The 27,278-nt window shown below is 41.5% G+C and overlaps 1 protein-coding gene and 1 long non-coding RNA gene across 3 annotated transcripts in view; one reads left to right on the plus strand and one right to left on the minus strand.

Moving 5' to 3' along the window:
• LOC122806742 overlaps nucleotides 1-27,278 on the plus strand; it is a 1,208,783-nt gene that overhangs the window by 184,426 nt on the left and 997,079 nt on the right. Inside the window, exon 2 of one of the 2 annotated variants that reach the window (XR_006365548.1) lies at nucleotides 24,740-24,821. The exons of the other annotated variant lie outside the window; for it this stretch is intronic. This is a non-coding gene — a long non-coding RNA (uncharacterized LOC122806742). The remainder of the gene's footprint in view (nucleotides 1-24,739; nucleotides 24,822-27,278) is intronic. 2 annotated transcript variants of the gene reach the window in all.
• The window catches only part of ECM2 (extracellular matrix protein 2), a 374,664-nt gene that overhangs the window by 98,655 nt on the left and 248,731 nt on the right, over nucleotides 1-27,278 (minus strand). The window lies entirely within an intron of this gene.

Below are 27,278 nucleotides of genomic sequence, written 5' to 3' on the forward strand. Positions count from 1 at the left end.
ATTCACATACCGCTCCCAAAACAGAATTGTCAGGCAAGGTGAAGGGCCATTCCACAAGAGCTATTGCAACTTCCTCTGCCTTCCAGGCCAGGCTCCCTTTGGATTTGATTTGTGCAGCAGCCACATGGGTAAGGCCTCATACTTTTATCACTCATTACAAAGTGGACATGGCCTCCCAAAACAGGGCTTCCATTGGGCCACTGTTCTGAAGAGTTTATTCCCTTGAGCCACCCCAGAAAGAAGGTGCTAGGGACACTGTCCCAAGCAGCATAGAATGAAGGTGAGATAGGACAACATAACATTAAGAAGTTATGTACTCACCATAACGTTCCATGTTTGTTGTCCATCTCGCTTTCATTCTTGCTTCCCACCCTCCTTCCTCCTCCTTCGCTCTTGGAGAATCGGGCGGATTACTATATCTATAATTGGATTATGACGTCTCTGTTTCCATTTTGGGTCTTATTTAGACAAGTTGTTTATTGTTATTTGATATTTATGCTTTCTCTTGCAAACAAGATCTGGGTAATCTTCCCTGAGCATCATGGGATAGGGCATAGCCTCGAGCCAGTGGAACCTCTCGAGCTTTTGAATTAGGCCGAGTTGGAACCGATGCTCGGTTCCGAACCCAACCAGCATTGAATGAAGGTGAGATGGACAACAAACATGGAACGTTATGGTAAGTACATAACTTCTTATTTCCTCAGTTACAGCCATATGCTCTCCTAATATTTCTGACAGAGTATGCAGGAACTGTGTTGATCTTGACCAAATTTGAGTGTCTTAAGCTTTTTTAGAGCAGAGTAGTCTAGTTTTCATGGCCTGCTGCTCCTTGGTTAACCTGGGGAGTGCATGTCTGATCAGTCTGAGGTAGATCAGGAGGAGGTGTACAGACTGACTGAAAAGGAACTAGGTGATTTGTCTATAGCAGCTCATCACAATGCATTGCCAGTATGTGAGAAATACCAGTGAGTCTTCCTGTTTTTTTTTTTTTTTTTTTTTAACACTCTTTGGGTCTGTAATATCTGACAACATTTTCAAGTATTCAAACTACCACACCAACTTAATATCCAGGATGTCCTGAAGGCCTATACCTCTCAATGTCTTTGCTTAAGAAATATGGACAAAGCCAAAAATAATGGGGGGGATAAAAGATCAAAATTAATCAGAATTTGTAAATAATAGTCTAATTCACTTCAAAATTTAATAGATCAACATGTTTTATATCAGTATTGATTTTCTGAACAGTAAGTACGGAACTAGTGCCTGTGATTACTGATGTAATGTAATTCTCTGTGATTTACTAGAATATCAATTTTTGTTTAATGAGGGGTGAGGCAAAATCAAGAATGATGTTCATATTGATCACTGCTGCAGTAGCCTAAGCTATATGGGTTATATCCTGCTATAAGGATAGAACATCTGGCTAGTTACCAAAATTTCAGGGCACCTTTGCAACCCCAAACTGTCAGACAGCTTGAGTTAAGCCGACTCTAAGACAAGTTTTGAGCATCCATCCCTTCAAGCTTTACTGCGGCAGAAGAATACGCTCCTCTGAGGCTTTTGAGGATCAATGGTCAGCTTGTGCCTTTCATTTTCCTGGGAGGTAACTTTCTTTTGGGGGAAAAAACTTCCATTATTTATTTTTTGCTTATTATTAATGCTTTCCTCTTCAAGATAGTTATTAGGAGTTTGTGTTTTAACAGACTGTCATGAGAGTGTACTGTATATTTAAACTGGAGCACTCTTTTTTTTCAGTTTAAAAGTTGTTTAAAGTAACTGTAAACTGTTTTTTTTTCTGAGGGCAAATTGTTAATTTTTTTTAGTTTATGGAGTTGGCAAAGTATTTTAATATGCATTTTACTGTGTCTGTTTTTGATAAAAGTGACTTCTAAAGGCTTTTATTTTTCACTGGTATTTGTTGCTTGCTTTCCCTGTGAAAGAGGCACTGTTTTCAGCTTGATCTTGGAACAATATGTCAGTCCCATCGTCAGCCTTTCTTCGAGTCACAAAAAGAAAAAGTTAACCAAACAGCCTTTACTATCACAACAGGCTAGCATTATGCTCAGTTTACCAGAGCTGCACAGAGATTGGAAACTAGCCACTGATCTGCTGAGAATCAAACCACAACCTGAGGTGTCTGCTTCATATTTGCTGAAATACAAGTATCTGTTTATTCTGCATTGCACTTGATTACTGTATATTACTGTGTGCTGCTATTTTTCAACTGTCTTTTTTGCTGTTTGCTGCACTTTTATTTATCTATAGCATAGACTAGATTCAGATGTGCTGAATCTAGTCTGTTTTGGCATTTTCTGAGCACTAAATACAACCATTTTCTATAAAAGAGGGCCCCTGCACCCCTGTGGCAGAAGAGTGTAGCCTAGAACCCATCTGAGTGGTGATTGTTGGATTAATGGCCAGTCTCATGTGTTGCTCTTGGTTAGCTTGTTTGGAATCTGCTTAACTTTGTTAATTTTTAAGGCCCGCGTTTGCGGAGGTTAGCGCTCAGTTTACCAGAACTGCACAGAGATTGTCAACTAGCTGCTGAGACTCAAACCACAATCCAAGGCATGCATTTGATATTTGATGAGATATAAATATCGTTTATTCTGCATTGCACTTTATTGATGTTTATTACTGTGTGCTGTTATTTTTCAACTGTCTTTTTTTGCTGTTTGCTGCACTTTTATTTATCTATAGCATAGACTAGATTCAAACGTGCTGAATCTAGTCTGTTTAGCATTTTCTGAGCACTAAAACCAGCCATTTTCCATAAAAGTGGGCCCCCTTGCACTGTTGTAGCAGAAGAGTGTAGCCTGGGACCCATCTGAGTGATGATTGTTGGATTAAGGGCTAGTCCCAGTCTCGTGCATTACTATTGGTTAGCTTATTTGAAATCTGTGTAACTTTGCTGATATTTAATGCCTACGCTTGCTTATAGCTGTGCATCATGCAGCGGGGTTTAGTACTGCCTGTTATAGATGCAAAGGTCTAGGAAGACCAGTTTTCCTCTAGTCAACTGCTTCTGGCCCTTCCGAGGTTTTCCTGCCTCTCTGTGTGCAACACAGTTACACACTGCTGCCCAGAGAGCAACTCAGCTGTGCATTTTCTGGTACTGCCACAAGTCTGTACCCTAAGCCTCCTGTAGTTTAGTTCATTTTATTGGTAATACAACTGAACTGGATCAATCTAGCCCACTCCCTACTAGTTATTGAATTACACCTAACACTATGGATGAACAGTTTCCCACCATTTCTCCTGCCAGTCTGATCGACATGGGCATCCTGAGGCAATGTAGCAATTGCCTCATATGTCCTGACAACCCCTTACTCCTGAAACAGTCACATTCTGTATGACAGAGATGTATCTATACTTTGAATCTAGAATCTATGCTCTCTCTCTCTCTCTCATGAAACATTAAACCAGACACTGATCATGTTGTCAGCACACATACTTCACCTGTTACACTAACCAAGAGCACAACACACAAACCCACATACGCAGAGGTACTCCCCAGAAGTATACCTACAGAGCAGAGACCTCCCAAGTGCAGTCTACACACAGTACAGTCCCAGCAGAATCCACTACCCATAAAAACACACACATCAGTGTGTCAGCCAACAAGCCCCTAAGGCAGAACACCTCAAAACCAAATGTGTTGGTCATAGGCACCTCCATTGTGAGACACAGATATCCCACTCACCAGGCTGGACAAGGAGAAGGTCATGGTTAGCTACCTGTCAAGTGCTAGCTAGGCTCTGTTTAATCACACAGGCACTCAAGTCTCTCAACAACAAGTACTGAAATGACTCTGTCATAGTCCATGTTGGAGTGAACGACTTGAGACATAAATCACTGGAATATATGAAGAGAGACATGACTGATTGTGTCCTAGACAGGTATGTCCCTAGCCTTAAGCAGCATTTTGCCTTCACCTGGGATGGTGCGACAATACAGGCAAAAAATGATTGACTTTATCAACTGGTTTAGCTTCTGGTGTCTGTCCAGAGGGATCAAGTACTTGTCAGCCTGGGAAGATATGATCTTCACCTGTCACCTCTTGGCTTTTGGTTAATGGCAAAGGTACTTGCCTCCCCCATAGTGCCTCTTTTTAGACAATGTCACAAGAACAAAGTTCCCAATATAAAAATATCCTTTAAACACAAACTCAAGGTAATACTCCTTAATGCTAGGAGTCTAAATCAGAAACTCCATTCAGTGGAAGCACTCCTTATTTTGGAAGGTGCTGATGTACTGAGACATGGTTCAAGGCCGCAGAAGGTACCCCTGGCTATGCAAGGCTATAATGCCTTCCATGTATTCAGACAACAAAATGAACATGAAAGGACCAAAGAAGGAAGAGTATCAATCTTCATCAAAGATAAATGCATCTCAAGACTGGGTAAACAGAATGACCCCCTAGAGTTACTCCAAATACAACTAACTGTAGGAATGACCCCCTAGAGTTACTCCAAATACAACTAACTGTAGGAATGACCCCCCCCACCACGTTATTGTTAGCTATAGGTTCCCCACCATGAGCCATGATAACCACACTGTTTACCTTCACCTACTTGAGTCACTCACAAAACAGCCAAACACTCTGGATATGGATGACGTTAACTATCCTTCCATTGATTGGGAAACATATACGAGTACAAACATGCTCGCTCAAAAGTTCCTGGGCTTTGTTAATACAAATGCTCTGGATAGATAGTTTGCACTCCCACGAGGGGCATAAATGTCCTCAACCTAGTGATCACCAACATGGGAGATCATTGCACCACCCTATGTGTGGGCCCTCCCTGGTAAAGTCTGATCATAAATCAATGTTGTTCGAAGCAACAATCATACCTGACATCCCCCAAGAGCTATCAGGTTGAAAAAGTTCACCAAAGCAAACTATAGCCTCCTAAGTGATGACATTAAGAGTTTCAGGTCCCCTGTCCCTGCTGACAGCAGTGACCCCTATAAGTAAGGTATACTCCAATGCCCTGTATAAACACCTATATAGATGTATTGATTCAGACATACCTGAAAGGATCGAAACAAGGTCCTCAAGAAAAAACGAGCCACACTGGTGGACATCCAGCATAAATAGGTTATACAATAAGGGGAAGAAAATGCTGTCCAAAAGCCAGAGGAAAAGATCTCAGCAGTGGAAGAAAGAAATTAGCAGCCCTAGCTAAGGATAATCATAAGGCATTCTTTAGCTGCATCCAAAATCTAAATGGAAAGGCTAGCAGGTAGGTTTGGCGAAAACTTCACCCCCTGTCCCCACCAATCATACCTCATAGCTTACCTATCAAAAGTCCTCCACTAGTATCTTCAAAGAGTAGGTCATAACCGCCCTCTACAATGCCAATAACACAGCCTCTATGGGCCTTGATACCATCCCAGTCTGTGTACTAAATGGTCTAAAACATGAGTTAGTGGAATCATTGGGTACTCTATTTAACCACAGTATAAACATTGGCTTTGTCCCAGCAAAATGGAAAACAGCAACTGTTATCCCCTTGCACAAAGGGGTCCATTAACCAACCCTGGGAACTATAGACCCATAAGACTAACCAGCCTCATCTGCAAGGCCATGGAGAGAATCATCATGAATCTTATTAATAAAAATATAGGAGACCTTCAAACTCTTGACCCGACCCATCTTGGTTTCGTCAAGAGTAGATCATGCCTGTTAAACCTGGTGGACTTCTTTGAGAATGTCACCAAAGCCATGGATGAAGTTAAATCAGTGCATACTGCCTATCTAGACTTAGCCAAGGCCTTTGACAGAATCTCCACTCAGGCATCATTGAGAAACTCACCCTGCTGGGGATCAACCCATACGTCATTAGGTGGGTAGCCTGCTGGCTCACTGATGGAACACACACAGTCAAAGTTGGGGATTCCACCTCTACCAGCAGACCTGTCATCCATGGTGTTCCACAGGGATCGGTTTAGGCCCTCTGCTGTTTGGGATCTATTTCTCAGACGTTCAGGCAAAAATAGATGGTCTGTGACTTACAAAGTTTGCTGATGACTGCAAACTGGGGGCATTCATTGAATCCCTGAAAGACATCAACATACTACAAAATGGGCTTACGCAGACAAATGATTGGTGCTAAAGCCACAGTCTTAAACTCAATGCAAAAAAATACATCATCACTCCTTTCAGCAAGGGAGATGTTACTGCAGTATACAGTATTAATAATAGCATCCTAAGTTCAAACTCAGTGGTGTGAGAGAGTTGGGAACACATTTCATAAGTAAAGGCATTCCATCCAGAGCAAAGGAGGTTATAACTCCCCTTGTCCCTCATCAGACCAATAATAGAGTATAATACTCCCGTTTGTATGTACCTCACCAGACACTTGCAGCAACTGAAGAGACCTCAGGGGTTTCTCACTAAGAAAATTGAGGGTCTTCAGCATGTATCTTACATGGACAGACTGAAATCACCGTCACTGTACTCTATATCATATAGACTGCTTCAAGGTGACTTGTGCCTGGTCTTCAGAGCAGTCTCGGACCCTGCCTTAATGGAAATGCTACACATCCACAAGTCAAATGGGGCAAGACTCACTCGATCTAGGGACCTTAACCTGGCTTGCAACATAAACAGGACTTGCTGGAGACATAGATATGTCTCCCAGAGGTTGCCACTCCTCTGGAATAAACTACCAGTTCACATTAAAAAGAGTTCCTCTATGACCCTGTTGAAGCATAACTTGGACAATTGGATTGGAAACCACAAATTTACCCCGGGGGTTCCACCTGCATCCCTTCTTGATGGGGGTAGTTGGTGATGATCACACATTTGCATACTATACAGACATCTGCTGGTCTATAAGGAAACAAGGGTATAACATGGCTAGGCTTGCAAAGGCCCCAGGGCCATTAGCCTAGTAAACTCCTATGATCCTATGCCTCAGCCATAGGCAGATAACTCTGCTGTGGCGATTTGTTGTACGTCAGACCATCATCTTTTACCCCAAATCCTTCTGGTGTAGCACCTATAGCCACGGTGTACTCATGGTTAGACACATCCTCTGTGGCTTTTGGAGTCCCCTCAGTGGTCAAGGGAGAGCCACTCTTGTTGGTCCTGGGAGAGGGAACAGGGTAGGTTTCCCTGTTGTGTCAAAATGTTATGCCCATCCCTGGGGAAGCAGCTGCTGCAGTAACATGGTTGGCCCCATTTTTCTTAACAAAAAAGAAACAGAAAACCGATCATATATCTACACTTCCTGAAGTTTATTTAGATAGGAGTAGTTTACAGGGTCTGGTTCAGCGTTTAATTCAGGCTACTGATCCTTCTTATAAAGTAGTTTCTGGTAAAAGAAAGAGATTCCTTTTTTCCTGAAGAGATTCAAGATTTTGAATCAGAACATGAAGATGCACGGTCAGACACAAGGTTTTTCCTCATATTTCTGATTGAGACTCAGAGGAGAGCTCAGTTTCTGATTCCTTTGTATGATGGTTTCTCTTTCTCTGAGACTATTGCAAGAATGAAGCAGTGTTTTCAGTGTGAGAATACTGAGGTTCTCAGTCCCTCAGAAAATACTATGAGTTGTTACAGAAGAATTTTACAGAAGTCTCACTCAATCATCCTGTTCTGTCTGCTTTGGAAGATTTGTGTGTTACTGCCTGCAATTCTCCCTAAAGTCAGCCAGTTGCCCCTAAAAAGGCAATAGGATGTATAAAGTTCCTCAATCTTTTAAATTTTTATACACTATTCCCAAACATGATCCAGCAGGTATAGAATTAGTTGATCCCACTGCTTAGCCATCAGTTAATTCCAATTATATTTTTTCTGATAAGGATGGGAAAATTATTTATAGGTACAAGAAAAAAAAGTGTGTACTTCTGCAACTTTGATTTTCATAATCTGATTTTCAGATTTTTGAATTGTCAGGCTCATATGTTAGTTTGTTCTTACAAATCTGTGAAATATGAAGAATGTTTTATCTGCAGTTTATTTTTGTGAGTTAAATATGCTTTAAATGACTTAAGTTCTTCTGTTGCACAGGTCACTACTTATTTTTTGCAGTACATGTATAACTCTGTTGATGTTTCTTCCAGGGCAATGGCCACTGGTACTGTTTTGAGAAGTTTTGCATGTCTGCATTCTCAGAACCTCCCAGATGATTATAAAAATGAGATTACAGTAAACTCTGTTAACCGGCACACATGGGGATTGGTAGATGCTGAATAAATCGTTTCTGGTTGCTTTGAGAGTTGCTATTAAAAATAGGCCTGACTAATACTAAATCCTATACTATTTGTTTGGTTTGGCTTGTTCTCAGGTTGGGGAGAGAGGGAATTTATCCCTGTCTTCCTTTTTAAAACTCTAAAACTCTTAAAACGTAAGGTATGTTTCTGCAGGGGGAACACAGAAAGTGCAACACTTGAAAATTGTACTGTATTTCTTCAATATTTTTGTGCCAGTTGATTGTGAGTGCCGGTTACTTGAGTTCTGCTTAACCGAGAGTTTACTGTATAAATTCTCTCTTGGATAGTGATTTAGTGTTTGGTCCCACTGCTGTGGAGGTGATAAAAAGTGTGAAGAAAGGGACAGCCTTTTCCACATTTTCAAAGCATTTTTTTTCCATATCCTCATACACTTTTGGCACAAAGCAAAATAAACATTTTCAACAAAATTCAGGTAAAAAGACATTTAATAATAAGTGGCAAGAAGGTTCCAAAAAGAAGTCTCTAACCTCCCAAAATTAAGGATAGTCTAAATTTGAATAAGTATTCAAGAGACCTTGTGACCCCCCCCCCTCCCTCCCTGGCCCCTTTTTTTCTTCTAGAAAGTTTGTCACTCCATTCTTCTCTTTGGCAATAGATTGTTTCAGATGAATGAGTTCTGAAAGTCATTCATCAGGATTACAGATGGCAGTGGAAGGAAATTCTTCTTTTTCAGGGTCATTCCTCATCCTCCAAGGCCTGGAAGACAGATGACTTTTCTTATCCTTGGATATGAACATTTCTATATGATTTTCCATCCTTTCCTGTAATATCCAGGGCATTTCTGAAAATTCAGAAGGAGCTCCCTAAGACAGTTGTGGTGACTCCCTTTGGCCCAGGCAGGAGTGGTTTTCCTTTCTTTTGGAAATGGCCAGAAGCCGTTACTACAGGCTTCCTCACAGACTGGATGTACTTACACAAGAACATATGTCTTTCATACACTCTGCCACCAATCAACTTCAACTGGCTGCCTGAATGATAGGATCTCAATTCTTTTTAAACCTCTATTTACTGAGGATATGCAGCAAGTACTAAGAGGCAAGAAAGCCTGCTACTAGAAAATCGTATATTAGCAAATGGAAAAGGATTTCCAGTTGGTGCCTACAGTATAACCAAAACCCATTCAGGGCTAATTGGTCTCTGGTTTTACAATTTTTATATGACTTATCATATGACCTTTCTTTCCCCTCTGTCAGGGTTCATTTATCAGCCATTTAAGCATGCCCAACAATAGAAACTCCTCTTTCAATGCATTCTCATTTCAAAGTCTTTTTGAAAGAGGTTTTGCATAAGAGGTATCCAAGAAAACTGGTGGCCTCTCCTTGGAATCTTAATTTTGTGTTAGAGAAGCTAGCACTTGCTCTAGTTGAACCAACTAACCAAACAGACTTGATGTTCTTAACATATAAAACAGTTTTAATGATTGCTGTGACCTCTGCAACAAGGGTATCTAAGTTTCAAGCTCTTATGGTGAATCAACCCTACCTCATTTTCTACAAGGACTTGAGAACTACTACTTCTTTTATGCCTAAAGTGGTATCCTTGTTTATTTTAAGCCAAACAATATATCTCTCCACTTTCTTTCCTGAACCTAAAAATGAGGCAGAAAGTATACTCCATACCCAGGATGTGTACTGACAGAAGGGCATTAATGCCCTTGCTTGAAATATTTGTATGTATGATGCATCCCCTTAGTTTTTTTAATCTTGAACTGTCTTCTGCTTCCTCCCTCTCCATTTAACAAAAAACAAAAATGTTACACTTTATTCAGCTGCTTTTACTGTAATTGTGTACTTCCTACTTTATTACCTTAAATTGCTTTGCTGCTTGCTCTTGTGTTCAAGTGCTTTTATTCTGCTTCATTATTACTGCCTGTTAGCAGCCTGATTAAATGTATCTGTTATTTTAGGCCTCTTTGTTTTCGTTTTAACACTTGGGCTTCAAGCCAGTTATTTAAGAAGGTTTTTGTGGTCTGCACTCTTGTGGACAAACTCTTATCAAAACCATCTCTCCATAAGTCCGCCCAAGTATTCACAACACTATGTCTAGACAATTCCCATCATAGGTTCATAGGTTCATACTAGGCTATCTGCCCTAGGGCATTTATAAGCCTAGCCAGAGTATATTTTGGCTTTCGCCACCCATTTTAAATTAATTTTGCTATGCCCTTTTTTGAGGTTCGTATACTGTGCCTCTGTCTAACAGTGACACAGAAGTGATACCCGGGGTAAACCTACGATCCCCCATCCACTCATCAGGATTCCTCTTGAAGAGAGTCAGTGAGGGACTCTGCCTAACCTGGACTGGGATTTTATTCCAGAGTGAAGGGAGCCTCTGGGTTATGAATCTGTCCCTCCAGCATGTCCTATTTATTTCAGTGCAGAGGTTCAAGTCTCTCGAGCGCGTAGCTCGATGGGATTTGGATTTTCTGAGGTGCAGCATGTCCATTAATTCCGGGTTGGATATGGCTTTATACGTCAGGCACAGATTGCCTCTGAGCAGGCGGTATGCCACTGAGTAGAGCTGGAGTTTCTTTAACCGGGCAGCATATGGCATCTGTTTGAGCCCTTTAATCCTCTTGGTGAGGTACTTTTGGGGTCTTTCCAGTTGCTGCAGGTGTCTGGTAAGGTACATCCCAAAAGGGGCATTGTACTCAATTATGGGCCTGATGAGGGATGAGTAAAGAGGCACGATGACCTCCCCTGTTCTAGATGTGAATCCCTTCATGATTAGGTGGGCTATATAAAATGTTTTTCTAACCACTTTGGCCACGTGGTTGTCAAATGAAAGATTGCTATCAACTTGGGTCCCCAGGTCCCTAATTACTTCTTCCGTACTTAATGGATTACCACTTATGTGGTAATTTGTGGGCACTTTGTTTTTGCCAAAGGGGATGACTATACACTTTTTGGCGTTTAGTTTGAGGCCATGGCTCTGGCACCAGTTGTCTGTTTCTATGAGGCCCTTTTGTAGGATGCTTGTGTCGGCTGGAGAGTCAATTATGGTGCCCAGTTTGCAGTCATCTGCGAACTTGATCAGCCACAGTCCTTCCATGTTGGCCTGTACCTCTGAGAAATATATACCGAACAAGAGAGGTCCCAGGACTGAGCCTTGTGGAATGCCACTTGTAACTGGTTTGGAGTCTGACATGGCTCCAGCAATTCTAACCATGTGGGTTCTGTCCTTGAGCCAGTTTGCAACCCATCTAGTGACATAGGGGGTTATATTTAAGCTGGTGAGCTTATCTATAATGCCCGAGTGGGGTATTGTATCGAAGGCTTTTGCGAGGTCCAGGTAGGCTGTGTGGACCACCTGCCCCTCGTCAATGGCCTTGGTGACTGTTTCAAAGAAATCGACCAGGTTTAAGAGGCAGGATCTGCCCTTAACAAAGCCGAACTGGGTAGGATCCAGTGTCTGTAGGTCCCCAATTTCTTTATTTATAAGATCCATGATGATCCTTTCCATAGCTTTGCAGACCAAGCTAGTCAGGCTTATGGGGCGATAGTTTCCAGGATCCGTTGCGGCACCACCTTTGTGGAGAGGGACCACCGTTGCTGTACGCCACTCTTTGGGTACATATCCTGTAGTAAGGCTGAGATTGAACAGTAGTTTTATGTTTGGGTTTAGCTCTTCTTGGAGTTCATGTAGGACGCAGCCCGGGACACCGTCTGGTCCCACTGATGCTGTGTTTTTTGCTTTGGAGAGGGCGGCTCTTAGCTGAGCGTCTGAGATGTCAGGGGGGCAGCACTCTTCTGGGATAGATATTTGCCCTCTTGGTGGGGGGGGGGAGAAGTTTGCGCTGAACCTGTCAGCTAGGATGTTGGCAATGTCTGTGGGTTCGGTGTATTTTTTGTCATTTTGGACTAATTCTGAGCATATCTGGGAATTCCCACCCCGGTTCCTAACATAACTAAAGAAAGCCTTGTGATTATCCTTAGTGTCCTGTGCAATTTTTCTCTCGAAGCTGGCCTTAGACGATTTTATGAGTGCCCGTAGTTTTTCGCTAATACTGATCAGAGATGCCTTCCCTTTTTGGGATTTTGCTCTGTCATGTAGTAGCTTCCTCCTTCTATTGTATAGTTTGTTTATGGCTGGGGTCCACCAGACAGGACATCTGCCTTTGGAGGATTGGGTCTTGGTTTTATTTGGGATTGCATGATTCATGCATTCCTGAAGGTGTTCATAGAATGCGTTTATAAAGGATTCTGCGGTCTGGGCCTTATTTTCCACAGGCCCAGGGGCTTTGAAGCATTCCACCTCGGTTTTGATGAGTGTGAAATTTGCTTTAGAGAAGTTTTTCACTGTGGTTTTCTGGGCAGGGGGTGGGGTCGGGATGTGAATATCCAGTGAGATTAGTTTATGGTCTGATCTTACCAGTGAGGGATACACTTCTGGTCTGAAGCATAGAGTCCCCATGTTGGTGATGATCAGGTCCAGTATGTTTTCCCCACTTGTGGGAGTGGTAACAAGTTGTTCCATAGCATTTGAATTTATAAATTCTAGGAACCTTTGGGCTAGGGTGTTGGAGCTAGAGTAATGCTCCCAGTCTATGTTTGGGTAGTTGAAGTCGCCCAATATAATGGTGTTTGGAGAGACCTTCATATTTTCCAGTGTTCTCAGGAAGGCCAAGTGGAGTTCCTGGGTTTGGGAGGGTGATCTGTAGCAGGCTATAAACTGGAAGGCTGTTTTACCCACTGTTAGTTGCACATGTATAGTCTCTGATGCTTCGTGCTGTGCCACCAACCTGGAGGTGTGGGTATCTTTGACGAATATTGATACTCCCCCTCCTTTTGTGGTTCAGTCCAAGTTTTGGGGCCGAAAAGCATGGTATGAGGTATAACCTGGTAGTGCTGGGGTGCTCTCAGGAGCCTTGAACCAGGTTTCTGTTACTGCACAGATATCGATGTTCTCCATGCTAAGGAGAGTTTCGAGTGCATGCATCTTGAGGTTTAGACTTCTGGCGTTGAGTAGCATTACTCTTAGTTTCTTATCCCTTGTGATACCTATGGAGGTGGGTTTGTCTTTTGAGCCTTGCCTAAAAGGCACTATGGGGGTAGCAAGAGCCTTTGCCAATATCCGAAAGCCCAGGGGTGATAGGTGCAAGCCGTCCCTAGTGAAGCATCGTGGCTTGTCGAGCATGTCATCCCAGGCTGACAGGCATTGGATCCCCTTTGAATGACACCAATACTTAAGCCAATTGTTGAAATTGATCATCTTGTCTTCATATTGTGGCATCATTCTTGGTGAGGGTAAGATGCTACTCAAGGTCAGGGTCATACCGGCCTGGGCTACATGCTCAGAGAGCTCCTCTATGTCTATTTTCATGTAGTCCAGGGAGGTACATCTCGGGTCATTCACACCAACATGGACAATGACTGAGTCATATTTGTACTCGCCTTGGAGTGACCTCAGTGCTTGTGTTATGTGGCGGATCCTAGTGCCCGACAGGCAGCTCACCGTGACCTTCTCCTTGTTCAGCCTGGTGAGCGGGACATCAGTGTGCTTGACGATAGAGTCACCTATTACAAGTGTATCAGGTGTGTTGTTTATCCTTAAGGGCTGTGACTGTTCGGCACACTGGCTTTGTGAGCTATGTGTTGCACGTGTTTTGTTTTGGGGTAGCGGTTGCTTGGGTGTCTGCTTTGGAGGTCTCTGCTGCTTAGGCAGATTTTTATTTAGAGTCTCCGAGTATGTTTTTGTGTGTTTATGTGTTTGGTTTGCTGTCGTGGTAGGTCTATGTGAGACTCGAATTGTAGTGAGTGTGGTTTCCTTTTCTTCTTGACTGGTTACGCCAGTACTGAGTTGAGAGAGCTTAGCCTCCAGTTTGGCTATATGGTTGCATCTCTCACATGTGTTGGAATTTGTTGGGAGGAGGAGAGGGTTGTCTGTGTACATGAGGCAGTTGTAACATTGCCTCAAGATTCCCAGATTCACCAGCTGGACTGGAGAGGAGATTGACAACTGACCTTTAGACATGCTAGGATAGTACTGGGAATTCCTTTATAATTGAAAAAAAGGGCCAATGGGGAACAAGGTACTCAAGGGGAGTTTGTGAGGGTGTAGTGCTTTTAATTTTTTAGCGCTGACCTATATAATTGCTTTAGTGAGCAAGTGCCAAGTAACTTAAATGCAAAAATGACAAACAGTAACTTTCATTCAAATGAAACAAGGAAATAAGTACAGTAAGCAATGCAGATATCAGTAGGGATCCACAGAAGCGCTGAAAAGCCGCGTTTTAGGTGGAATTAGCATTTCAGGGAAATAAGCAAACAAACAACAAGCATACAAACAAAGCTGGATTCAGCAGGCCTGGATCTAGTCTATGCTACAGCAAACAAGGTCTACCAATTTCAGTAAGAAACAGTTCAAATATGCAGGCACTATAAGCCTTTAACCAGAAATTCCCATATCAGAAGGGCAGAGTCCAGCCTCTCCTCCCACAAGAGTGCAGACCACGAACCTTCTTAATGTAAAATAACTGGCCTGAAGCCCAAGTGCTTAAACCAGAAGTGATACACTTTTAGAATAACAGACACTGAGCCCTCAATCAGCAGTTCCCAACGTAGAAGGATGTAAGCTACCTGTCCTGCCAGCACAGTGTAGGCCACAAACCTTCCTAATGTAAAACAACTGGTCTGAAGCCCAAGTGCTTAATACAAAATACTTAGAATGATAGCTACACTTTAATCAAGTTACTACCAAGCAGTAATAAATACAATTGAATACTTAGTTATACAAACAAAGCTAGATTCAGCAGGCCTGGATCTAGTCTATGCTACAGCAAACAAGGTGTACCAATTTCAGTAAGAAGCAGTTCAAATATGCAGGCACTATAAGCCTTTAACCAGAAATTCCCAGCTCAGAAGGGCAGAGTCCAGCCTCTCCTCCCACAAGAGTGCAGACCACGAACCCTCTTAATGTAAATTAACTGGCCTGAAGCCCAAGTGCTTTAACCAGAATTAATACACTTTTAGAATAACAGACACTGAGCTCTTAATCAGCAGTTCCCAACTTAGAAGGATGTAAGCTACCTGTCCTGCCACTACAGTGCAGACCACAAACCTTCTTAATGTAAAACAACTGGTCTGAAGCCCAAGTGCTTAAACTAAAAGGCTTAGAATGAGTTACACCAAGCAGTAATAAATACAACGGAGTATTTTTAAGATGACGCAAAAGCAAAATAAACTAGGAAGAAACACAAATACAGTAAAAGCAGATTTTTTTTTTTTTTTGAGTGAGCAAATGAGATGGGCCCAGGAGGAGTATCCAAGTGCAGATTTACAAGAGGGCGGGCAGTTTCAAAGTCACCAAGATTAACACCAAGACAAAAACAGGGACGGTGGGTGGGGACCTACTGAAAAAACAGTCAACTTCCAGCTAGATATTGCTCAATGCAACACAAACAAATTACTTTAAATTGTGTATTATTTGATAAAAGTGCAGGTAAAAATCTACTTAACTTCACTCATGTAGGTCTCAGTTGGCCAAAGCTCACAGTTTAAACAGAAAACAATTCACTGTACTACTTGTATAAGACAGAAACCGAATAACAATGAGGTAAACTACCCCCACTTATCACTGGCTATGCAGGTTTTTTAACAAGCCTTAACTGAAAATACCACTTGTATAAGACCTACTGAAAAAACAGTCAACTTCCAGCAAGATATTGCTCAATGCAATATCAGTCTCCCATCAGTTTCCCCTGCCAGCCTGATCGACATGGGAATACTGAGACAGTGTAGCAACTGCCTCATGTTCACTGACAGCCCTCTTCTCCTAGCACATAATTCTTCTACTTGCGAGAACTGCATCTACATCAGTAACTTGGAATCCATGCTTTGTCGTGCCACAGTCAGTACTCCTAGCAAAGAGGAGATTGCTAGCACAAACACCACACCACCCACATCACATAGCCAAGCACAACACCCACCCACCTATGCAGAGGTCCTCAATAAAAACTTGCCTAAACAGCAGATACCTCAAAAACACACTCTCAAACATTCCACACACAACACCAAGCACATCACACACAGCAGACAGCAGACCTGTGTCTCTCAAACACAGCCCACAAGGCATAACTATCTACCCACGCAGCCCATAAAGCATAACAATAAACCAAACATACTAGTCACTGGCAACTCAGTTATGAGACTCACCAATATCCCCCTCACCAGGCTCAACAAGGAGAAGGTCACGGTCAGTTGTCCGTCAGGTGCCGGAATCCACCACATCATGCACCTACTTAAGTCTCTGCACAACAGGTACAAGTATGACTCTGTCATTGTCCATGTTGATGTGAATGACATCAGACATACCTTCCTTAACTATATGAAGAGAGACATGATTGAGCTCTCAGGATATGTCTCCCAGGCAGGTATGACCCTAGCCGTAAGCAGCATCCTACCTTCACCAAGAATGATACCACAATACCAACAAAAAATAATTGACTTCAACAATTGGCTTAGTTTCTGTTGTCATTCCAAGGGGATCCAGTTTCTTCTGCCTGGGATGACATTGTTGACAGGCCTCAATGTTTGACAGAGATGGCCTCCACCTGTCACCCCTAGGATTCTGCATTCTGGCCACGGCTCTTGCCCTCCCCCCTTTTTGCCTTTTATAGGCAATGTCCCAAAGACAAATCTTTCAACATAAAAGATCGGTCAAAAAACAAATTGAAGGTCATGCTGCTTAATGCTAGGAGCTTTAACCTGAAAATGCAGTCACTGTTGGCTCTCCTTGCACTGGAAGATGCCGACATCTATGCAGTCACGGAAACTTGGTTCCAGGCTGCACAGAGCAGGGACTCCTCTGATTTTTTTTGTTGAAAGTAAAACATCTAGAATTTTCAAGTAAGTTTATTTTTCTCATGGTCAGTGTGGTTGAATTATTCCATGTCATTCCCCACGAATTGGGTCTTGAGTGGTTCCATGATTTCTTATGTGAATTTTCGGGTTTGGATAACAACGAAATTAATGTGTTGATATTTTGTATGGAAATGGTTTTAAAAAATAATTTTGTTTGGAGGATCAGCATTTTCAGCAGATTAAGGGGGTGGCAATGGGGGGCCGCTAGTGCCCCCATTTTTGCAAATATAGCATTACTTCAATGGGAAAGGAATTTTGTAGTTAATAAATTCCCTGAACCACCTTGGAAATTATACCTCCAGTATTTAATTGACATATTTATTATATGGGATCAGGCAGAATGCAAAATTAGTACTTTTATTGATTACTTAAATAGTACAACCTCTTTTTGAAGTTTACCTACACGTATAATTGTGATTGTATCAATTATTTGGATGTTTGGTTGTTTAAAGATTACATTGGATGTAAATTGGTCAGTTCTGTATGTAGAAAGCCCACTTACTGTAACAGCCTATTACATTACAAGAGCTATCACCCCATGCATCAAAAGAGGGGGCTCATCAAGGGCCAATTTATCCAACTTGCCAGGATGGTGTCGGATTCTATTATTTTTTTTAAGGAATGTGATGTTTTGGAGGACATGTTATTAGCAAGGGGGTATCCAAAAAGATTAACCTCTTCAATCAGAGGTGAAGTGACTAGTAAAAGGGAAATTTGTGTTATTGTCCCCCTTTTACACTTGTCCATTGCCTCTGTGGTAGAAATGCCAGGGAACAAATGGCCCCAGTTAGTTCAGCATAATCTCACCTTTGTCAAAAACTGTCAGGAAGAAGGCTTGATCAGGGAAATATTGACCAGAAATTGGTCGATTTTCTCATGCTTTAATGATGTTACCAACAATATTGGATTTTATCCAGAGATTGTTTTTAGAAGGGAGTGGAATATAAAAAAAATTATTTGGAGCAAGGTCATGAAAACTGGGGTTTCTATCACAGTTTAAGAAAACCTGGGACCTACAAGTGTAGGTTTTGTAGTATGTGTAAACACATAATGATGGGTGAGTACATCATGGTTAATTGTATGGTCATTCGGCCTAGATTTAATTGTAACTGTAATTCCTAGGGAGTGGTGTACATGGCTGTCTGTCAGAAATGTAGTTGTTTTTACATGGGAAAAACCCCAAAGGAAATTTAAAGATAGGATCTACGAACATGTCTGTGATATAAAAAAAAATCTATATTGGAAATGCTTTAAACATTTTAGAGGATACCCTGACCATCATTTTTTGTTTTTTTTGCAATTGAATTGGTGGTCAAAAATGCCAGGGGTGGACCATGGTCCGACTTAATAGATGAGAAAGAACTTCGTTAGCAGCTCAGGCTCAATGCCACGGTCCCCCCTGGATTAAATGATATTTCGATAAGTAGTGTGTTGAAGTTAAAATCTTATTTGGCGTATTTACATAGTGGATGATATCCCATGTTTGCAACAGGGCAAAGGCTTGTGTTGCTACAATTTTTTAATTTTCTGTTTTTTTTATTTCCACAATATTTGTATGTGTAAAAAATGTTCTGTATGTACTGGTTTTAGATTGTTTATACGATTCAAGTGTGCTGTGTTTATTGAATGAGTTTGTTTATTGGTAGGTCACGGTCATGTGAGGTTGTAGGCAGGGTATTTTAGTGTGTAATTTACTTTCAGTGTGTCATTCTGATGAAGTATTATACAAAAGTGCTCAATCATTAAAGTTTTGATCCAGTACTTTTGAGCTGTGGTCACTTTTTCCTTGTGCTGTGGACAGTTTCTCTCTCTTTTTTTTTTTTTTTTTGGATATGTCTATTTTTTTGTTTTTTGGTCAAGGCTGCACAGAGCACCTGGTCTTACCAGGCTGTACCTCATTCCCACATTCCGTCCCCAAAATGAGGTTGGGAAGAATAAGGGTGGTGGAGTCTCTATCGTCATTAAAGACAAGCACACCTCCAGACTGTTTTGCCAGCATGACGCACTAGAAATACTCCAGGTGCAACTGACAGTTGGCAATACACCCATCCAAGTTATAGCCAGCTATAGACCCCCCCATCCATGACTCGGGACACCCACTTCTCCTATCTGGACCAACTTGACTCCATCAAGATATCCCCTAAAACCTGATCCTTGGTGACTTCAAGTACCCCACCATAGAATTGTGAACTATTCTTGCACAAATGCACTCACCCAACGATTCCTTGACTTCATCGTGTCATCCCCCACAAGGGGAGATAAAATTCTGGACTTGGTTCTCACCAACATGGGCAACCACTGCACCACTCCCATAGTAAGTTCTTTTCTGGTGAGATAAGGTCATCGGTCTGTCTCATTCGAAGTTTGTATCCCAACCAACCCCCCCCCCAGCCATGACCAGGCTAATAACTTCTCAAAAGCTGACTACAACCTCCTAAGGGAGGGTATAAGTAGCTTCACACCACTGCTCCCCTCAGAGGATGTAGACAACTATGCCGAACAGTATACCAGCTTAGTATACAAGCACCTGTACAACTGCATGTACTCAGCCATACCCAACATAACTAAAACCTTCTCCTCAAGGAAACACAAACCTGTCTGGTGGACATCCTCTATCAACAGGTTTACAACAAAAGGAAGAAACTGTTATCCAAGGGGTAGCCTCAAGAAGCAAATTAGATCACTAGTGAAAGCTTCCAAAACAAAGGGAAACCACAAAGCCTTCTTCAGTTACGTCAGGAACTTCCATGGCAAAGCCCATGTTTGTTCTGAATTAGTACTTACCACTTACAGTGATCCTGTTGACTTAGCCAACCTGCTAGCAGATAGGTTCAGTGCAAACTTCACCCCCCTGTCCCCCCAAAGGCCCTTTCAGCAACCCTGATACTTGTCCTGCACCTCACATCTCTGTAGATCAAGTGTTAAAGGCCCTATCCAAGGCAAAGAACACAGCTTCCATGGGACCTGATAGTATTCCAGGCTGTATTTTGCACCATCTCCAGTAAGAACTAGCTTTGCCATTGAGCACCCTATTCAACCACAGCTTAAGTATAGGCTTCATTCTAGCAGAGTGGAGAACTGCCATTGGCATCCCCTTGCAAAAAGGTGGTGCCACTACTGACCCTGGAAATTATCTCCCCATTAGCTTGACAAGTCTGATCTGTAAAGCCATGGAGTGTATTATTGTGGATCTCATAAACAAGTACATAGACAATCTCCAAGCACTTGACCCCACCCAGTTCAGATTCGTCAAGGGCAGATCTTGCCTGTTGAACCTGGTTGTCTTCTTTGAGACTGTTACCAAGGCCCTGGATGAGGGAAAGTCAGTACATACAGCTTACCTTGACTTGGCCAAAGCCTTTGACACAATCCCCCACTTGAGTATAATCAAAAAGCTAACACATCTTGGTGTAAATCCCTATCTCATCAGGTGGGTGACCAGCTGGCTCTCCAATAGGACCCACAAGGTCAAAATAGGCTCCTCCACCTCCGACAGCAGAGTTGTCACTAGTGTAGTTCCCCAGGGATCTGTCCTGGGGCCCCTAAAGTTTGGCATCTAATTCTCAGAGGTCCAGGCAAAGACAGAAGGCCTGTGGCTGACCAAGTTTGCATACAACTGTAAGCTGGGTGCTGTCATTGACTTCCCAAATGATGTTAACGTACTACAAGAGGGTCTCGCAGCAACAAACGACTGGTGCCAAAGTCATGGCCTTAAGAAGCAAAAAAAATGTATTATCATACCATTCAGCAATAACATGGCCCCTGCTGATTACCACATCAACCACAACCCCCCCTAAGCACACAACCTGTGGTGAGAGACCTAGGTACACAGGTTGACAACAATCTCACATTTGACCATCATGTTGCAGCAGTGATCAGAAAATCCTTTTACTTGCATCCAGAAAGAATGAGGTTATTACCTCTCTGTACTCCTCCCTCATTAGGCCAGTAATTGAGTATACACCTGTTTGGTATGTACCCGTCCAAACATCTGCACCAACTAGAAGGCCACAGAAATACCTCACAAAGAGAACCCATGGCCTCCAACACCTGTCCTATGCAGACAGGCTCGAATCATTATCACTGTACTCATGTTGTACAAATTGCTGAGAGGTGATCTGTGTCTCGCCTACAAGGCAATCTTGGACCCTGCCCTACTAGAGATGATCCATATCTGTAAGTCTAACTGCTTGCGCATTACCAACTCGAAAGGCCTGAATCTAATATGCAACATCAACAAAACCTGCTGGAGAGACAGGTTTGTTTCCCAGAGGCTGCCCTGTCTCTGGAATAGACTTCCCATACATAGCAAATATAGTACCTTGCTGACCCTCTTCAACCGCAACCTTGATGAGTGGATGGGAAGCCGCAATATTGTCCCAGGGGTTCCACCCATGTTCCTCACTGATAGGGGAGACAGGTGAGGTTTCTTTTTTGGGTCTAAACTCTTGGCTAGGCTTGTAAAGCATTAGCCTAGTAACCTCCTATGATCTTGTGTGTGTACGTATTTAATTCTATTGGTTGCCAAAAAAGCAATTACTAGAAAATGGAAATCAAAATCTAAGCCAGCTGTATTTCAAGTAATGCATATTTTAAAAGTGAAAAAATAGCAGAAAATTGGATCTTTAGTAAAGAGGTGTAAATTACACATAAATAAATGGAATTTGTGGTAACAATGCATGCTAAATAATGTTCAGGAGGAGTAGGGAGTGAGGTTTAAGGGAAGGCAGAAAATGAGTGATTTATGTAATGTACTAAATGAGAGTCATTGTAAAAAAAAAAAACAAACAAACATGCAGTGTATAATGTATATAAATTAAAAGAAATGTTGATATGGTTTGTGTTCTTTTCTGTTAATACGTGTGTGCCAGTGTCATAAGTGATACTTTTTTCAAAACACTTTTATTAAATTATTTAGTCCTATATTGGTTTCCTTGAAAGTTTGGTCCATGAATTTTTTTTTTCTGAAGTCAAGGAATTTTGGAACAGAAGCTGCAGTTGAGGTATATGTATCCCAGCTTGTCATTTGATAATTAGTCTTCTAGGATGATGGAATTCATGATAATTTGAAGACTGTCCAGTGTATTAAGGAACCTAAAGTGTTTTTCTGAGCACATAAAGGGGTGGTTCTGTAGTATTCTGTGAACTGATAAACTGTTGCTATTTAATTTAGTTTAGTGCTTAGAAGTGATGTGATCTTTAACAAGTATGGATACTCTATTGTGATTACCACTAGGCAGAAAAGCAGGCTAGGCACAAACTCTTAGTGTGTGGCAGGGCCTGAAGATCAGACTTTTTTTAGACTCCTGGCATTGAGCAGAGACATCTTGATGTGATCAGTTGCTTGATATATATTTTTTGGTTGGGAGAGCCACTGACTAGACTCTGCCTAAAAAGGGGACGTAGGGGCAGCAAAGTCTCTCGCCACTATGTTGAAACCTTTAGAACAGGAGGTGCAAGCCGTCTCTTGTAAAGCATCAGTGACTATCTAGTATCTCTTCCAGTGCTGACAACATACTGGATCCACCTAGAATGACACCATCTATGTAGCCAATTATTTCCTTGTGCTTTGGTATCATTCAAGAAGAAGGAAGGATTCCGCTCAACACCAGGGTTTTACCTGCATGTGTGAAGTGGATTGAGAACTCTGTCATGCCTCTCTCCATGTCCCTGAGGGTTTTATGAACCAGGTCATTCATATCCATGTGGACCACTGCCATGCTGCAATCATTTGTTTACCTCAAGTCTCTTTACAACCTTTGATATTTGAGATCTTGTCTCCTGAAAGGAAACTCACTGTCACACTGTCTTTCTCCAGCCTCATGATAATTGTGTCAGTGTTTCTGACTGTGGAGTTACTAATCTCTTGTACTCTTCTGTTAGAAGGGCGTGTAGGTGGGTTCTTGCTCTTTGCATTATGGACTTTGCATGAGGTAGTACTGCTTCTGTGTTTGTTTATTTTATTTAGAGGCTGCTGGAAGTGGTCCTTCCATCTGTTCTGATATCCTCTGGACTGGTGAGCAGATTGCTGCTGAAATGCCATATTATTTGTGTCTTTATTAGAAAAGACAACAAAACTGACCATTTCAAATGGAGTCATGTATATAGTGATGTATAGTGACGAAGGCTGTATAAGTAAGCTATCAGCACTTTAAAAAAAAAGACAACTACCAGCATATAAACACATATGGGTAAATGGTGGAAAATGATGGTAGAAGGGAAGGAAAAGTTATAGTGAAAGAAATACATTTAAAGGGAGAGAGTAGGGGAGACTTGACTGGTAAAATGACTAAGTACAGTGTGAAGAGAGTAAGTATAACTTATGCTGCCTGTTTTGTAGCACTTAAGAGGAAGTAGTAAAGGAGTAATAGTAGCTTTAGTGGAAAGGATTCCTATATGCCAGAGGCTGGTGCTGAGAAACTGTTGTCCGTGCTATGAAAACTGTACCTAGGGGTAAGTACGGGGGTGTGGGAGTCAGCTTAGGTTATAGGTACTAGCTCCTTTAGTTAATCTATTGACAAAAATAGGTGTGTGTGCCAATGCTATGGTGTACAGTCTATGGCCCAGGAGTCTGGGTTTAATTACTGTCTTGGATGTCTAAGGAACTGGCAGAGGAAGAGGAGTATTACCTATCCTGCACGGAGCACTCTGTAAAGGTTGATTTTCCTGTTGGAGGGAAGGGAAATAACTATAAGGTGTTAACTGAGGTTATGCTGGGTATCCTGCTACCGTCAGTCTCTTGTGAGAGTGAGGGGTGGTTCAGTGCTACTGTCAGTCTCTTGTGAGAGTGAGGGATGGTTCAGTGCTGATGGTCATTGCATTTCACACTCACAGGCTGTTACTGGGCATATGCAGGGGTGGAGAAACAGGTTAAAACACTCCCCAACAGCAGCAGTATGACACTGCACCAGGGTCCTTGATTTCATCATTAATCTCAACCATAGGTCAGGATTAGCACAGCTGAGGCTAAGGTGGGTTTGGTAGACCTAGTGAACCAGGACAGGAGCAGGTAGCAGCTGATGTTCAGCTGCAGAGAGCCAAAAGGAAAGCAAAAAAATATACAGAAAAGTGTTAGGTTTAAGAGTTTATAGGTGAGGGAGGCTAGTGTTTACCTTTGTTTAACTGGCAATTATTTTGCCTTTTGAAGGGCATTGTGGTGTGTGTGTGTCTTTCGGCTTTTCCAGCTTAGGGGTCGCCACAGTGGAACTCCGGTCCGCTAATGATTGGCAGTAGAGTTTTACGTGCTGGCTTGCCGGGCCTAATGCACAACCTTCAACGAAGGAACGCCCATTCACGCATGTCGTCACACAGTAGACACTCTAACTGAGAATCGAACGGGCAACGTCTAACTGTGAGGCGACAATGCTACCGCAGCACCACCACTGCAGTGAAGGGCATTGCGGTAATGTTCTCTTTTGAATCTAGGGAGATGAATGTACAAATGATATTAGCTGTAATTTGGAGGGATGGCAGATGTTTGTTGGAAAGTCATATTCTAGTTTTAGAAATTAAAGCAATAAAAAGCTAGCTACAGTATAACTGAAAATAAATTTATCTAGAGTTTGCTGCATATATGGTGTGGATATTAGTTTGCAGGTTATTATAAAACTAATACAGTTTTCTTTTCTTTTTAGGTAACTACAGTCTCATGTATTTGTAATTTCTCCTTTGAGTTTTGCTGTAAGATTATCCGAGTGCACTAATATTGTTGCAGAGGTAATTTTGTTTTTATCCGTTAGCCTTAATATGTTTTCTTGCTGCAAATGACAAAATAGTTAAAAACAATGCTGTTTTCTAGTATATGTATGTGGTGTGTGTCTGAGTTTAGAATTTCTTTTTTCTGAATGCATATGAGCTGATTTTAACCATAAACAAATAGTGCATTTTTGTAATGATATGGTAATGATTTTTGCTCTGATTTAAGTGTAAAACTAATATGTTTAGCAACGAATTTCAATTTAACTCAGTTTTGTGTTTGTTGAAATGGAACTGTATATAAATGTCTCAGTTTAGTTTAGCTGATCTAATGCCTTTCACACATCCCCAGGACTATAAATTAAATCATGCATTTGGCACTAATTGTTGCTTGTGGTTCATGAGGTCTGTATGACTGGCATCCGTCTGGCAACTATAGTCTGGACCACAGTTTGATTAATCTGGTGACTGAATGTTTTTTTACTGACCCACACTGGTTATTAACTACATTTCCAGCAGGAACTGGAGAGGCAAAAGGAGGAGACTGCACTTCTGAGTGTATTTATTATAGTTTTCATTTAACATATTCTCTGTTGTAATGGCATACTGCCTGTCCTAAAAAGTCTTTTGTTACAGTTCTCCATGTTAACATTTGTACATCAGTAAGACCACATCTAAAAATTACTGCATGTGGGCAGCAAAATGTTTTTGCGAACAGTGAGATTTATGTTGATGTCTAAGAACAGCAGCTGAATCAGCAGTAAGTGTACATGCTGATATATTGTTTAGAGCTTGTGCAGGGGTGAAGACTTGAATATTTCTGATAATTTTAGTGCATACATTATAGTTTGCTAGTAGGTTTGTGATATAAATATTCTGAAAAAGCTGAGTTTTTCTCCCTTACATTTAATTAATAACCATATTTTTGACACATTTATGTAATGTGTTTGTGATGACCATAGTTAAGGGTGCTAGCCAAAAGCAACAGGGATGGGTATTGGGTAAGATTGCGCAGAAGTAGGAAGAGGCACCTTCAGCAGGAATTAGGAAGATGCTTTTCCTCTATGGATACAGTTAGTGTAGCAAATTCAGGGAAAGTCCAAGCAAGCAAGCAAGCAGTTTTGGAGATCTCAGCTCCAACAGAATTTGAAGACTGATACATTTCAAAAGACTTCCATGAAACCAGAGAGGGCTGAGCTAAGACCTGCATAAAGAAAAATTAAAAAAATTTAATACACTATCCTCTTGAGCCAAGAAAGCATAACAAAAATGTAAATTTTTCGAAAAATAAATAAAAATGTCAGCAGTTAAAAAAGCATGATCATCTATCACCAGTAAAATTATCGGTACTTTCATTTCTATGGATGTGTGAGGCATTTATCACGGTAGTTTTTACCAGTTTTGCAGAAGATGTTAAGGCTTCCATCTTGTATACTTTTCATATGAGTTAACCAGGTCATTATAATTGTTGTTCAGTAAAACAAGAAGGTGTGTTAATCGTTTACTCTGTCTATGAAACCATTCCAATCAGACTTTTCCCCACATATGTATACATGTGTGTTTGATTCGTGGGTGGTAGGTCATGGTTGCATGTTTTGAGTCCATCTTCATCACCCTGGTCAGTTGGTACAAGTGATTTTTTTCAGATTTCCATGTGGCTACCTTTCAGGAACTGCTTTTTCTGTCAGTATTTTACCTGCATAATATACTACTTCCTTTCTTTTTTCAGACGATGCACTACCGATGTTGTTTTTTTGTTTTCAAGTGATGTACTTCTGGTTTTGTGTTTTAGTTACTCTTTGGCATTTTTGGAACAACTGGTCAGGCATAGCATATGCCAATACACAGCTGCTGCTCGTATTGAACTGCATTGCTTTTTATCACTAGGGTATTACATCCTGTACTCTGATGTCTCAGTTAAACCTTCAGCTTTATAGACTGCGGCAGTATGGACATAGCCATGAACAGAATGTTTCATCTAGTGGACTGAAGTGAAACCTTGGTCTGATTTAATTATTCTGTCAGTTCCAGCTAGATTGGACCTTCAGAATGGTTATTAACCTAGTTACAGTTGCCAACCTTTTAGTCTTCAATGTGCATTTTCGTTTGCACATTTGCCAAGATATCTTGAGTCTGGTGAATCCATTGGTTGCAGTGCTAATAGTTGCTGTTTCTCAAAGGGACCTTGTAGCATGGCAGAATCTAACAACCTTGGATGTGCATGTTTCCTTACTCGCTTCCTACACATTCCTCTGTGATTATATAAGATGCTTCAAGACAGAAATGAACAGTGTGCATGTGAAAATAATGTTGGTCATTTTTAGTTATGAGTAACCGTCTTTGAACAGCAAGCATTAAAACAGTGTTTATTTAATTGACATCATAGGATAGGTAAGAACTGAGATGCAGTCAAGATTGGGTAGATTCTAAATGTTTTAATTTAAGCATACCTTTTGAGATGGCATCCTCAGCATCAAA

This window comes from Protopterus annectens, chromosome 7.part0 (genome assembly GCF_019279795.1).
Source record: "Protopterus annectens isolate FY-2018-M chromosome 7.part0, PAN1.0, whole genome shotgun sequence".
Taxonomy (NCBI): Eukaryota; Metazoa; Chordata; order Ceratodontiformes; family Protopteridae; genus Protopterus; species Protopterus annectens.